Genomic DNA, 16,214 nt, shown 5'->3' on the forward strand with positions numbered 1-16,214 from the left:
CTTGAACAACAATTAAACCACAAATTTAAAAAAATGAAAATGAAAATCTCGACTAATGCCAGAGGGTAAAAAACCATTAAAAATGTTATGAACCCTTTAAAAAAATTCTTAAAAGGACCAAAGCACAGGTTTTGTGTTTGCAACCACTTACCTGGGGCCCCAGCAAAGGGAGAGTGATGCAGACCTAAGTCACACCAGGAGAGTCTAGAGTGGGCAGCACTGGGGTGCAATGTGGGGGAGTGTCTCTGGAAATTTCAGTGCCAGTATATACCTGGATTCTGTAGCAGCCATCTTGCTTGAGAAGAGCAAGCCCCCTGCCCCTCACCCAGGGGAAAAGCAATTATCTTACACTGTGAGATATCACTTGCCCCATGCTCCCTTTGCAATACTGCATGCTCTACCCTGTAACATTTTTCCTTTTATTTGGTTTGTTTGTTTTGTGTGGGGTTTTTTTGTTGTTATTCTTTCTTTTCTCTCATCCTACATCTTAACCCTTGCTGAGTTGACAGCAACATATGCAGGCTCAGGGGTTATCAGAGACTGGCTGCAGGGCATAGCCATACCATACACTCTGCTGGGAAAGAGAATGGCACTTCCCCTTCATACGAAAGCCATAGAAACACCCTCCTGGTTTATGGCAGACCCAAACCCTGGACTCTGAAGGCCCCTCCCATTAGCCTACTAGGGGCCCCACCCTGAAGAGTAGAGGGAAAATAATCCTGAACAGACTCAGACCTGTGGCTTGGGGGCAGGGGAACACACCCACAATGTTACCTGGAGTCTTAAAGGCACCTGCCATGGGAGATCAAAGAGTCCCATCCCCTGGATCCCATCAAAAACCCTCTCAGAAACAATCAGGTGTATAACTACTCTAAGGGTGACAGCAGACTAGCAGGCAGAGACAGACAGGTGGATCCCGTGGTGACTTGGAATGTTTGTTGACATACCCCTGGACCCAATGCTGATAAAACCTAGCTTTACTGAGCACCTTGGCCCACCCATGTGCAGCCAAGCCCACAGGAGTCAGCCACAAACAGTGGATCGCTTGTAGCTTTGAACAGGCTGCTGAGGGGTAGGCATGGACAGTACTTCACACTGGCTTCTACCAGACTCAAACACATCAGAGCCATATCCAAAGGGAGAACCCAGCAAGCAAGCACTGAACCCTGCTGAGATAAATCTCACTTTGTTCTTTTATTTTCATTATTTTTTCTTTTTCATAGCCTTGTTATTATTTTTTGTTTGTTTTTCTTCTATTTTGGTGCTCTATTCTTTCTTTCATATCATTATTTTACTCTTACCTTTGATTATACTATAATTTACTTCTACTTTCCTTTTTAATTTTTGTTAGTCTTTCTCTTTCCTTGTCCCTTTTCTCCATTTTCCTCTTTCAATTCATAGTCACATTAGTTCTCACCCCTTTTCTCCTCTCATAATCACTTTTCTTTCTTTTGGTCTTTTTTTCTCCTATTTCTTTTTTCTTTCCTTTCTCTACTATCCCATTTCTCTTCCCACTTTTATTGTCCTTAGATATTTTGCCATTGATATTGCCATTGTAGTTGGGGGCTGTTTTTCTTATTTGGGTTTTGTTTTTTTGTGTATTTTTACTTTGTTCTGTCAGCATCTGCACAATAGCATACAAGATGTGGTGGGACAGAGCATCATAGATAGCCAGCCAGAGGAGAGATACAACCAACAAATGAGCCAACAATAATCGGAACCCAAATATAACATGAAAGTCCTTATAACCCACACAAAGAACCTTTCTAGAGCATCCAGATCAGGATATCAAGGACATTGCACCACTGGGTACCACAGGACTTCTACCACATAAAGAAACAAGACAGGAAGTCAAAGCAGATCTATCTAATACACAGAAACAAACAAAAAGGAGAAACCTAAATTGTGGAAACAAAGAAACTACCTCCAAAAGAAGGAAAAAGGAGGAATCCTCACAAAGAGGGATAAATGAAATCGAAGCAAGGTAATCATCATAGAGTTCAAAGTAATGGTTATAAGGAGCTCAAGGAACTTAAATAGAACTACATCTGCATGAAAAATGATACAGAAACTACTAATACAAAAGAGATGGAAAAGAAGAATACAATAACTGAAATGAAGAATACATAAGAAGGAACTAAAAGCAGGAAAGAAGAAGCACAGGATTGAATAAGTGATACATAACACAAGGTGGAAAAAAACACACCCAGTCAGAGCAGTAAAATGAAAACAGACTTAAAAGAATGAGGATAGTCTAAGAGAGCTTTGGGACAACATGAAATATAGCAATATTAGCACTATATAGATACCAGAAAGCGAAGAAAGGGAGGAAGGGATAGAAAACTTGTTTGAAGAAATAATGACAGAAAACTTCCTTAACTTAGTGAGGGAAAAAGTCATGCAAGTTCAAGATGCACAGAGAGTCCAAATCAAGATGCAACCAAAGAGGCCAACACCAAGGGACATCATAATTAAAATGGCAAAGTTAAAGACAAAGATAGAATCTTAAAGGAATCAAGAAAGAAACAGTTAGTTACCTATAAAGGACATCAATAAAGGTGTAAGCTGATTCCTCAACAGAAACAATACAGGCCAGAAGGGAATGGCATAAAATATTGCAAGTAATGATAAGTAAGTAGGTGCAACCAAGAACAATCATTCCAGCAAGGCTCTCATTTAAATTGAATGTGAAATAAAGACCTTCCCATTTTATAAAAAATGGTAATGGAGTATATTTTCACCAAGCCAGCATTGCAAAATATGCAAAGGACTGCTTTAAGAAAAAGAAAAAACAGAGAGAGGGGAACACAGGTACAAAGGGGAAAATGGCAAAGAATATGAGCCTATCAATAATAATCTTAAATTAAATGGATTAAATGCTCCAATCAAAAGACATAGGGTAGCTGAATAGATAAGAAAACATGACCCATCCCCACCTGGTGTGGCTTAGTGGATTGAGTGCCACCCTGTGAACTAAAGGGTCACAGGTTGGATTGCCAGTCGGAGCACATGCCTGGGTTACATGTCAGGTCCCCAGCAGGAGACATGAAAGAGGCAACCACACACTGATGTTTCTCTCCCACTCTTTGTCCTTCCCTTACCCACTCTAAAAAAATAGTAAATAAAATATTTTTTAAAAAGAAAAACATGATCCACACATATGCTGTCTATAGGAGACCTACCTCAGAACAAAAGATTTACACAGGCTGAAAGTGAAGGGATGAAAAAATATTCCACACAAATGGACATCAAAAAAAAAAAAAAAAGCAGGGCAGGCAATGCTTCCATTTCACAAACTAAATTTCAAAACAAGGGCTATAATAAGAGACAAGGTCCCTACATAATACTTAAGGGTTCATTGCCACAAGAGGATATAAGCCATGCACACATATACACACATATAGGACCACCTAAAATATTTAAAGAAAATCTTGGAGGACTTTAAGAAAGAGACTAAAAGCAGCACACTCATAGTAGGAGATTTTAACATCAAACTGCCAATAATCGGCAGAACTTCCAGATTAAAAAAATCAATGAAGATGTAGTGGCATTAAATACCACACTAAATCAAATAGACCTAATTGATATTTAAAGAATATTTCACCCAAAAGAAGCAAAGCATAAATTCGTTTAAAATGCACATGGATCATTTTTTATTATATTTTCTCTTTTTATATTTTTATTTCATTACTGTTCAAGTACACTTGTCTGCATTTTCCCTCCACAACTCCCCTCCCCACCCCAGCCATCCCCACATCCCTCCCCTGATCCCACCCCTCCTTAGTTTTGTCCATGTGTCCTTTATAGTTGTTCCCACAAACCCTACCCACTTTACCCCCCATTATCCCCTCCCACCTCCACTCTGATTACTGTCACATTTTTCTTAATTTCAATGTCTCTGGTTATATTTTTTTCCTTGTTTGTTTTGTTAATTAAGTTCCACTTAAAGGTGAGATCATATGGTAGTTGTATTTTATCACCTGGTTTATTTCACTTACCATACTGCTCTTCAGTTCTACCCATTCTGTCGCAAAGGTAGCAGCTTCTTCTTTCTGCTATGTAGTATTCCATCAAGCAAATGTAGCATATTTTTTTATCTATTAATTTACTGATTGGCACTTAGGTTACTTACAGCACTTGGCTATTGTAGATAATACTGCTATGAACATTAGGGTGCATAGGTACTTTTGGACTGGTGTTTCAGGGTTCTTAGCATACAATCCCAGTAGAGGAATTGCTGGGTCAAAAGGCAATTCCATTTTTAGTTTTCTGAGGAAATTCCACACTGACTTCCACAGTTGCTGTACCAGTCTGCATTCCCACCAACAGTGCACTAGGGTTCCTTTTTCTCCACATTCTCTTCAACACTTGTTGTTTGTTGATTTGTTTACAATGGCCATTTGGACCGGTGTGAAGTGGTAATTCATTGTGGTTTTAATTTGCATCTTTCTGATGGTTAGTGATGCTGAGCATCTTTTCATTGCACATAGACCATTTTAATGAAGATCAGAGCAGAATTAAATGACACAGAGACTAAAAACAATCCAAAGGATCAATAAACCCAGGAGCTGATTCTTTGATAAAATAAAAAAAATGGACAAGCCTTTAAGCAGACTCATAAAAAAAAACAAATTAGAGAGAGAGAGAGAGAGAGAAACCCAAATAAACAAAATCAGAAAGGAAAGAGGAGAGATTACAACTGATTCACAGAGATGCAAGGGATTGTAAGAAATCACTATGAACAACTATATGCCAAGACATTTGAAAAGCTGAGTGGAATGGAAAAATTTCTAGAAAAATATAATCTCCCAAAACTCAATGAAGAAAAAGCAGAAAGCCTGAGCAGACTGGTAAGAGCTGATGAAATCAAAGAAGTAATATAAAAAAAAAAACTCCTAACACACAAAAGCCCTGGATCAGATGGTTTCACAGGAGAATTTTACCAAACATTTAAGGAAGAGCTAACCCCTATACTACTCAGATTATTCCAAAAAATCCAAGAAGAGGGAAGACTCCTAAACTCTTTTTATGAAGCCAGCATCATCCTGATCCTAAAACCAGATAAAGACCCAACAAAGAAAAATACAGGCCAATATCACTGATAAACAGAGACACTAAAATCCTCAAGAAAATATGGGCAAACCACACCCAGCAACACATTAAATGATCATATACCATGAACAAGTGGGACTCATCCCAGGGATGCAAGGATAATACAACATATGCAAATCAATAAACGTAATACATTACATAAACAAAAGGAAAGACAAAAATCACATGATCATATCAATAGATGCAAAAAAATTCAATAAAGTATGGCACCCATTTATGATAAAAACACTCAGGAAAGTGGGAGGAGAGGGAGCATACCTCAAAATGATAAAGGCCATAAACAAGAAACCTACAGCCAATACCATACTCAATGGGCAAAACTAAAAGTTTTCCCACTGAGATCAGGAACAAGACAAGGGTATCTGCTTTCACCACTTCTATTCAACATAGTATTGGAAGCCCTAGCCACAGAAATCAGACAAGAAAAAGAAATAAAAGGCATCCACACTGGAAAGGAGTAAGTAAAACTGTCACTGTTTGCAGATGATATGATAGTGTAACCAAAAAACCATATAGATTCCACCAAAAAACTACTCAACCTAATAAGTGAATCTGATAAAACACCAGAGTTCAAAGTCAATCTCCAGAAATCGAAGGCATTTTAATACACCAACAATGAAAGATCAGAATCAGAATCAGGATTTTTTTTTATAGCAAAAAAAATCCATTTGCTATAGAAACAAGAAAAAGTAGCTAGGAATAAACCTTACTAAGGAGGTGAAAAACCTATACTCAGAAAACTATACAACACTAAAGAAAAAATTAACAAAGACACAAAAAAATGGAAACACATACCATGTTCTCTGATTGGAAGAATCAATATCATCAAAATGTCCATATTACCCAAAGCAATTAATAGATCCAACACAATCCCTATTAAAATACAAATGACATATTTTGCATATATAAAACAAACATTTCAAAAATTTATATGGAACTGTAAATGACTCCAAATAGGCTCAGGAATTCTGAGAAAAAAGAGCAAAGTAGGAGGGGTCACAATAGCTGATATAAAAGTATATTACAAGGCCACTGTAATAAAAAAAAAAGTCTGGTACGTGCAGAAGAACAGACTCATAGACCAATGGAACATAATAGAGAGCCCAGAAATAAACCTAAGACTTTATGATCAATTAACATTTGATAAAGGGGGCAGCAAAATAAAATGGAGGAAAAATAGCCTCTTCAACAAATGGTGTTGGGAGATCTGGACAGCTACATGCAAAAAAAAATGAAACTCGATCACTAACTTATACCATACACAAAAGTAAATTTGACATAGATAAAAGATTTAAATATAAGTCGTTACACCATAGAAGTCCTAGAGGATAACATAAGCAGGAAAATCTCAGATATTCCACACAACAATATTTTCACCAATATGTCCCCTAGAGCAAGGGACATAAAGGAAAGAATCAATAAAGGGTAACTCATCAAAATGACAAGCTTCTACAGAGCTCAAAAAAAACAGCATTAAAATGAAAAGAGAACCATGTATATGGGAAAACATGCTTCCCAATGAGACCCCTGACAAGGGTTTGATCTTCAAACTATATAAAGAACTCACACGATACCAGTCCAAGAAGACAAAAAAACCCAATTAAAAAATGGGCAAAGGACTTGAAGAGATACTTCTCCAAGGAGGACATACAGAGTGCCCAGAGACATAGGAAAAGATCCTCAGCATCACTCACCATCAGAGACACGCAAATTAAAACTACAATGAGATACCACTTCACACCATTCAGAATGGCCATCATAAACAAAGCAACAAACAACAAGTGTTGGAGAGGTTGTGGAGAAAAAAGAACCCTTAGTGCATTGTTGGTAGGAATATAGACTGGTATAGCACCTGTGGAAAACAGTATGGAACTTCCTCAGAAAACTAAAAGTGAACGGCCTTTTGCCCCAGCAACACCACTGCTGGGATTATACGCTAAGAACCCTGAAACACCAGTCCAAAAGAACCTATGCACCCCAATGTTCATAGCAGCATTATTTACAATGGCCAAGTGCTGGAAGTAACCTAAGTGCCCATGAGTAAATGAGTGGATCAAAATCTGTGGTACATTTACACAGTGGAATACTATGCAGCAGAAAGAAAGAAGGAGCTCATACCCTTCACAACAGCATGGATTGGACTGGAGAGCATTATGCTAAGTGAAATAAGCCAGGTGGTAAAAGACAAATACCATATGATCTCACCTATAAGTGGAACCTATTGAACAAAAGAAAAAGACAAGCAAAATACAGCCAGAGACATTGAAATAAATAACCGTCTGACAGTAATCAGAGGGGAGGGAGAGGGATAATAGGGGATAATGGGGGAAGGGCCACCAAAGAACATATATTAAGGACACATGAAAAAAGCCAAAGGGGGTAGGTTTGGGGGTGGGATGATGGGATATGTAGGGCAGGGGGACGTGGTGGGGTAAAAAGGAAGACAACTGTACTTGAATAACAATAAATAAATAAAATGCATATGGATCATTTTCAAAGATATATAGTAGGACAAGAAACAAGCTTCAATAAATTCAAGAAAATAGATATCATGTCAAGTATTTTCTCAAATCATAATGACCTAAAATTAGAAACCAACAGCAATGAAAAAAAACTAAAAAATAGTCATATTCATAGAGACTGAATAACATATTACAAAACAATGAATGGGTTAACAATGAGATCAAGGTGGAAATTTAAAAAGTTCTGGAAACCAGTGAAAATAAATACACAACAGTCCAAAACCTATAAGGCAGAGTGAAGGCAGTCCTCAGAGGAAAGTTTATAGCAATACAGGCCTGCCTAACAAAGATACAAACATTTCAAATAAACAACCCAACTCAACACCAACAAGAACTGGAGGAACAAAAACAAAGCCCAAGCAACTACAGGGAAGGAAATAATCAAGATCAGAGCAGAATTAAAAGACATAGAGACTAAAACAACAATCCAAAGGACCGATAAATCCAAGAGCTTGTTGTTTGAAAAGATAAACAATATCGACAAACCTTTATCCAAACTCATCAAAAAAAGAGAGATAACCCAAATAAATAAAATCAGAAATGAAAGAGGGAGGGACTTCCGGCCAAGATGGAGGCATAGGTAGACATGCTGTGCCTCCCCGCACAACCAAAATAAGGACAACAACAATTTAGAAGTAAAATAACAACCAGAACTGACAGAAAATTGAACTGTATGGAAGTCAGACAACCAAGGAGTTAAAATAGACACATTCATCCAGACCGATAGGAAGGGCGGAGTCAAGCAGCTGGGTGGAGAAGGGTCGCTGCACAAGAGCGGTGGTACCAGGCGAGTAAGGCATCCCCGGCGTGTAAGACCACAGCGGGTGGACCCTGGGCATGCAGGCGGTGACTGGCAGACCCAGGGCCCAGGGTGGCAACGGGCAGACCCAGTGAGGCAGCGATTGTGAAGCGAGGTACTGTGAGAAAGGGCAGCTGGCTGATCAGGCAGTCCCACATTAGTGTGCAGATAAACCAGGCAAAACTGGGGAGTGAAACAGACCGTGCAACCCAAGGTTCCAGTGCCAGGAAATAAGGCCTTGAAACATCGATTGAAAATACCTGTGGGGGTTTAGGCACAGGGAGAGACTCCCAGACTCAAAGGAGAGTTTGTTGGGGAGATCCACAGGGTCCTAGAATGTGCATAAGCCCACCCACACATGAATTAGCACCAGAAAGGCCCAGTTTGCTTGGGGGAAGAGGCAGAAGGGACTGAAATCTGACAGAGAGTGGAGCAAGTGCCATTGTTCCTTCTTGGACCCCACCCACACATACAGTGTCACAACGCAGTGACGCAGGTAGCCCCACTTTGGTGAACACCTAAGACTCTGCCCCTCATATGTAACAAGCACAAGACAAAAAAATGGCACAAACGGAAGAACATATCAAAGCTCCACAGCAAATACAACTAAGCGACTAAGAGATAGCCAACCATATCAGATGCACAGTTCAAAGCACTGGTGATCAGGATGCTCACAGAATTGGTTGATTTTGGTCACAAACTAGATGAAAAAAATGAAGGCTATGCTAAGTGAAATAAAGGAAAATGCATAGGGAACCAATAGTGATGGGAAGGAAAGTGGGACTCAAATCAATAGAGTGGACCAGAAGGAAGAAAGAAACAACCAAACAGAAAAGAATGAAGAAAGAATTCCAAAAAATGAGGAGAGGCTTAGGAAACTCCAGGACATCTTTAAATGTTCCAACATCTGAATTATAGGGGTACCAGAAGGGGAAGAGCAACAAGTGGAAAAGTTTTTTGAACAAATAATAAAGGAGAACTTCCCCAATCTGGCAAAGGAAATAGACTTCCAGGAAGTTTGGGAAGCTCAGAGAGTCCAAAAGAAGTTGGACCCAAAGAGGAACACACCAAGGTACATCATAATTACATTAGTTAAAGTAAAAATGAAGGAGAGAATCCTAGAAGCAGCAAGAGATAAGGAGACAGTTACCTACAAAGAAATTCATTCCAATCAGACTGTCAACTGATTTCTCAAAAGAGACCTTGCAGGCAAGAAGGGGCTGGAAAGAAGTATTCCAAGTCATGAAAGGCAAGGACCTACATCCAAGATTGCTCCATCCAGCAAAGCTTTCATTTATAAAGGAAGGGCAGATAAAATTCTTCCCAGATAAGGTTAAGTTAAAGGAGTTCATCATCACCAAGCCCTTATTTTATGAAATATTAAGGGGACTTATCTAAGAAAAAGAAGATAAAAAGCATGTACAGTAAAATGACAGAAAACTCACAATTATTAACAACCACACCTAAAACAAAAACAAAAGCAAACAACTAGAAGAGGAACAGAACCACAGAAATAGTATTGGAAATGTAGAAGCCAAAGAACTTATAACACATGGACATCAACTAAAGTGGGGGAGTGTGGGTGGGAGAGGGAGTACAGGGTGGAGGGGAATAAAGGGGGGAAATGGGACAACTGTAATAGCATAATCAATAAAATATATTTTAAAAAAAGAAATGAAAGAGGGCAATTACAACTGATACCACAGAAATTCAAAGAATTCTAAGAAAGTACTATGAACAACTATATGGCAAGAAATTAGAAAACCTGGGTAAAATGGACAAATTTCTAGAAACAGATCATCGTCCATAACTGAATCAAGAAGCAGAAAGCCTGAAAAGACCAATAACAGCTAGAGAAATTGAGGCAGTAATTATGAAACTCCTGGCACACAAAAGCCATGGACTGGATAATTTCACAGGAGAATTTTAGAGAACATTTCAGAAAAAGCTAAACCCCATTCTTTTCAAATTATTCCAAAAAGTCCAAGAAGAGAAAAGACACCCCTACTCTTTTTATGAGTCCAGCATCATCTTGATCCCAAAACCAGATAAAGACACAACAAAGAAAGAAAACTATAGGCCAATATCGCTGATGAACATAGATGCGAAAGTGCTCACCAAAATATTGGCACACTGCATCCAGCAATACATTAAAAAGATAATACACCATGAACAAATAGGGTTCATCCTAAGGATGCAAGGATGGTACAATATTTGCAAATCAATAAATGTAAATCATCACATAAACAAAAGGAAAGACAAAAATCACATGATCATATCAATAGATGCAGAAAAATCATTCAATACAATATAGCACCCATTTATAATAAAAACACTGAGGAAAGTGGGAGCAGAGGGAGCACATCTCAACATAATAAAGGCCATGTATGAGAAATCTGCTTCCAACATCATACTCAATGGGCAAAAACTAAAACTTTCTCCCTAATATCAGGAACAAGAAAACGGTGTCTGCTTTCACCATTTCTATTCGACATAGTATTGGAAGTTCTATCCATAGCGATCACACAAGAAAAAAAAATAAAATGCACCCAAACTGGAAAGCAAGAAGTAAAACTGTCATTTGCAGGTGACTTGATAGTGTACAGAGAAAATGTGATAGACTCCACCAAAAAACTACTCGATCTAATAAGTGAATTTGACAAAACAGCAGGATACAAAGGCATTTTTGTACACTGAACATGACATATCAAAAAAAGAAATTCCATTTGCTATAGCAATGAGAACAATAAAGGACCTAGGAATAAGCCTAACCAAGGAGATAAAAGCCCTATACTCATAAAACTACACAATATTTAAGAAAGAAATTAAGGAAGACACAAACAAATGGAAGCATATACCATGTTCATGGATTGGAAGAATTAACATCATTAAAATGTCCATATTACCCAAAGCAATTTATAGAGTCAGTGCAATCTCTATTAAAATTCAAATGACATATTTCATGTGTATAGAACATTTTGAAAATTTATATGTAACCATAAGTGACACTAAATAGCCTCAGTAATTTTTAGACAGAAGAACAAAGTAGGAGGGATCATGATATCTCATATAAAACTACATTACAAGGCCACTGTAATCAAAATAATCTGGTACTGGCAGAAGAAGAGACTCATAGACCAATGGAACAGAATAGAGAGCCCAGAAGTAAACCTAAGTTTCTATGGTCAATTAATATTTGACAAAGGAGACAAAAGCATGGATGGCAGCTGAAGTTCCAGAGGCATATTTTAGCACCCAGCAGGTTTCCCTGAGAAGTATGATGTCTAAACCCCAAGCTGGGCTCTCTAACCTGTATCAGAATAGACTGAAAGGAACCCAGATAACATCAAGTGGTGAAAAGCAGCAGTGTTTTTGTCCACCAAGGAGAGGCACTGGAGATGCAGAGAGCCTGTTAAAGGACAATTGACAAAATTTTGTTTGCAGCCACTTACCCTGGGCTTTTGCAGAAAGATGGCAGAGTGGACTAGAGATGATTGAGGAGAATCTGTGGTTGGTAGCTCTTGGGAGAGAACAGAGAAACAGATGCCAGAATCCCTGCGCTGAGTAATTCTGCATACTGCAGAAAGCATTTTTGCAGGCAGAGCACTCCTCTCCAAATGGTATCAGCCTGAGGGGAAGCAATAGCCACACCCACAGGGATTACTCTGCCCTCCCTGTGTCGCTTAACCGACTTTCTGATTACCGCTTGATTAGTTTAACAAGTGATTAGTTTAACAGCTGACTAGTTTAACAGCTAAAGTGGAAATTACCAAGAAGCAGCCAAACTGGGAACACAAAGAAACACACCCAAAATGAAAGAAGAGTATCCTCCAGAAGAAATACTAAATGAAATGGAGTCAAACATTTTATCAGATAGAGAGTTTAGAGTAATGATCATAAGGATACACAACAGCTTGAAAAAAGACATAGAAGCTATAAAAAGGACAAGTCTGAAATAAAGAATGCAATATCAATAATAAATAATACAGTGGAAGAAATAGAGTAGCATAGATAAAGTAGAGGACTGAGTCAGTGATTTAGAAGACAAGATAGAAAAAACACTTAGCAGAGCAGCAGCTGAGAAGAATTTTTAATATATTTAATTGATTATGCACTTATAGTTGTTCCATTTTCTGCCCTTTATTCCCATTTTAGCTATACCCCCTCCCATCTTCACTTCCCCCCTTAGTTCATGTCCATGGCTCATACATATAAGTTCTTTAGCTTCTCCATTCCCAATACTATTCTTAACCTACCCCTGCATATTTTGTACCTACCATTTTATGCTTCTTATTCCCTGTACCTTTTCCCCAACTCTCTCCACTTCCCCTCCCCACTGATAACCCAGCATGTGATGTCCATTTCTCTGACTCTGTTCCTGTTCTAGTTGTTTGGCTAATTTTTTTTTCCGGTTCAGATGTTGATAGTTGTGAGTTTGTTGTCATTTTACTGTTCATATTTTAGATCTTTTTTTTTCTTAGGTAAGTCCCTTTAACATTTCATATAATAAGGTCTTGGTGATAATGAACTCCTTTAACTTGACCTTATCTGGGAAGAATTTTATCTTCCCTCCCATTCTAAATGATAGCTTTGCGGGATAGAGTAACATTGGATGTAGGTCCTTGCCTTTCAGGACTTCTAATACTTCTTCCAACCCCTTCTTGCCTGTAAGGCTTCTTTTGAGAAATGAGCTGATAGTCTTATGGGAACTCCTTTGTAGGTAACTGTCTCCTTTTCTCTTGCTTCTTTAGGATTCTCTCCTTATCTTTAATCTTGGGTAATGTAATTATGATGTGCCTTGGTGTGTGCTTCCTTGGGTGCAACTTCTTTGGGACTCTCTGAGCTTCCTGGAATTCCTGTAAGTCTGTTTCCTTTGCCAAATTGGGGAATTTCTCCTTCATTATTTCATTCAAATAAGTTTTCAAATTCTTGCTCTTCCTCTTCTCCTCTTGGCACCCCTATGATTTGGATGTTGGAGCACTGAGAGTTGTCCCAGAGGTTACTAAGCCTCTTCTCATTTTTTTGAATTCTTATTTCTTCATTCAGTTCTGGTTGAATGTTTATTTCTTCCTTCTGGTCCAAACCATGGATTTGAGTCCCATCATTCTTCCCATCACTCTTGGTTCCCTGTGCTTTTTCCTTTATTTCACTTGCATAGCCTTCACTTTTTCCTCTATTTTCAACCAAACTCAACCATTTCTGTGAATATCCTGATTAACAGTGTTTTGAACTCTGCATCTGATAGGTTGGCTATCTCTTCATCACTAGTTGTATTTTTTTCTGGAGCTTTGATGTGTTCTTTAATTTGGGCCATTTTTTTTGTCTTGGCATGCTTGTTACATAGTAAGGCATGAAGCCTTAGGTATTTGCCTAGGGTGGGGCAACCCACTGGCTCCATTGTGGTGCTGTATGTGGAGAAGGGATCCAAGAGGGAACAACGCCTCTTGCTTGGTTCTCCCCCCACTTTCGGTCACTTCCTCTTCTACCCACAAGTAAATTTGATGCTTCTGGTGCTTATTCCCAGGTGGGTGGGTATGTGTACATTCTAGGACCCTTTGGGTATCTCCAATGAACTCTCCTGTGAGGCTGGGAGTTTCTCCCACCACCACAACCCCCGCAGGTTTTTTTAGTTAGGTTTTGAGGCTTTATTTCCCTACACTGGAACCCTGGGTTGCACGGTCTGTCTCACTCCCCAGTTTTTCCTCTCTGTTTATCTGCACACAAGTGTGGGACCACCTGATCTGCCAGCCACCACCTCGCTCACCTAGGTCCTCTAGCCACCACCTTGCCCTGCATCCTCACCACCCCAGCTGCCAATCTCTGCCCCTCCTACTGGTCTGGATGAATGTTTCTTTAACTCCTTGGTTGTCAGACTTCAATACAGTTTGGTTTTCTGGCAGTTCTGATCGTTTTTTGTTTTTAATTTTGTTGTCCTTTTTGTTGTGTGAGGAGGCACAATGTCTCTACCTATGCCTCCATCTTGGGCAGAAGTTCAGATCAAAAGAATTTTTTTTTTAACACTCAGTGTTTTTTTTTTAAAGATTTTATTTATGTTTAGAGAGGGAAGGGAGGGAGATAGAGAGAGAGAGAAACATCAATGTGAGGTTGCTGGGGGTTATGGCCTGCAACCCAGGCATGTACCCTGGCTGGGAATCGAACCTGGGACACTTTGGTTCCCAGCCCGCGCTCAATCCACTGAGCTACACCAGCCAGGGCTAAAAGAATTTTTTAAAATGAGGAGATCTTAAGAAATATTTTGAACAACAGGAAGCATAACAACATCCACATCATGGGAATGCCAAAGGAGAAGAGAGTGAGCAAATGATTGAGAACCTATTTGAGGAAATTATGACCAAAAACTTCCCTAATATGGTGAATAGAAAAGACACACAAGTTCAGGAAACTCAGAGAATACCAAACAACTGGGACTCAAAGAGGCCTACAATGAGACACATAATAATTAAAATGACAAGGCTTAATCAATATAAGGAGATAATCCTAAAAGCAACCAGAGAAAAACAGGTAGTTACCTACAGTGGAGCAACAATTAGACTGGTATTTGATTACACAACAGAAACATTTCAGCTCAGAAGGGAATGGTATGAAATATTCAAGGTGATGAAAAAGAAGGTCCTACAACCAAGGCTACTTTACCCAGCAAAGTATCATTTAAAATCAAAGGAGAAATAAGGGGATTTCCAGACAATAAAAAGATAAAAGCATTTGTTAACACCAACTGCAACAAATGTTAAATGAATTGCTTTCAGAAGAAGAAGAAAAAGAGAAGGAAAAAACAGAGGACAACAGTCTAACAATAAAATGGCACCACATATGTATCTATCAATAATCACCTTAAATGTAAATGAGTTAAATGCTCCAACCAAAAGACAGAGGGTAGCTGAAAGGAAAAGAAAACAAGACCCATGTATATGCTGCCTCCATGAAATCCATCTCAGATCAAAAGATACACAAGACTTAAAGTAAAGGGATGGGAAAATGTATTTCACGTAAATGAAAGGAAAAAAAGCTGAGGTAGCAACAATTATATCCAATCAAATAGACGTTAAAACCAAGGCTATAGTAAGAGACAAAGAAGGAAACTACATGATAACAAAGAGAATAATCCAAGAAGGGGATATAATCATAGTAAACTTTTTCCCGTCCAACATAGGAGCACCTAAATATGTAAAGCAGTGTTGCCCAATGTTTTGCCATCTCTGGGCCACACTGGAAGAAAAGCAGTTGTCTTGGGCCACACATTAAACACACACACACACACACACACACACACACACACACACACAAATATCTTAATGTTTTATGTAAATTTACATTTTGTGTTGGGCCACATTCCCAGCCATCCTGGGCTGCATGCAGCCCACCAGCTATGGGTTGGACACCCCTGAAAGCAACTATGGATGGACATAAAGGGAGAGATCTACAGAAATACAGTCATAGTTGGTGGTTTTAAACAACCCCAATGAATTCAACGGATAGATATGCCAAGCTGAAAATCAACAAGAAGACAGTGGCCTTAAATGACACACTAGATCAAATTGATTATCTTTAGAGCATCTTTTATCTTTAATTGATATCTTTAGAGCATTTCGCCCCAAAGCATCAGAATATACAAACTTTTCAAGTGCACATGGAATGTTTTCTAGGATAGACCACATGTAAGGACACGAAATAAGTCTCAATAAATTTAAGATGATTGAAATCGTATCAAGCACCTTCTCTGACCACCTTGAAACAAATGAAAATGAGGACAGAACAACCCA

The sequence above is a fragment of the Phyllostomus hastatus genome, unplaced genomic scaffold (genome assembly GCF_019186645.2).
Source record: "Phyllostomus hastatus isolate PE091 unplaced genomic scaffold, TTU_PhHast_1.1 phas_scaffold_28, whole genome shotgun sequence".
In the NCBI taxonomy this organism is placed as follows: Eukaryota; Metazoa; Chordata; class Mammalia; order Chiroptera; family Phyllostomidae; genus Phyllostomus; species Phyllostomus hastatus.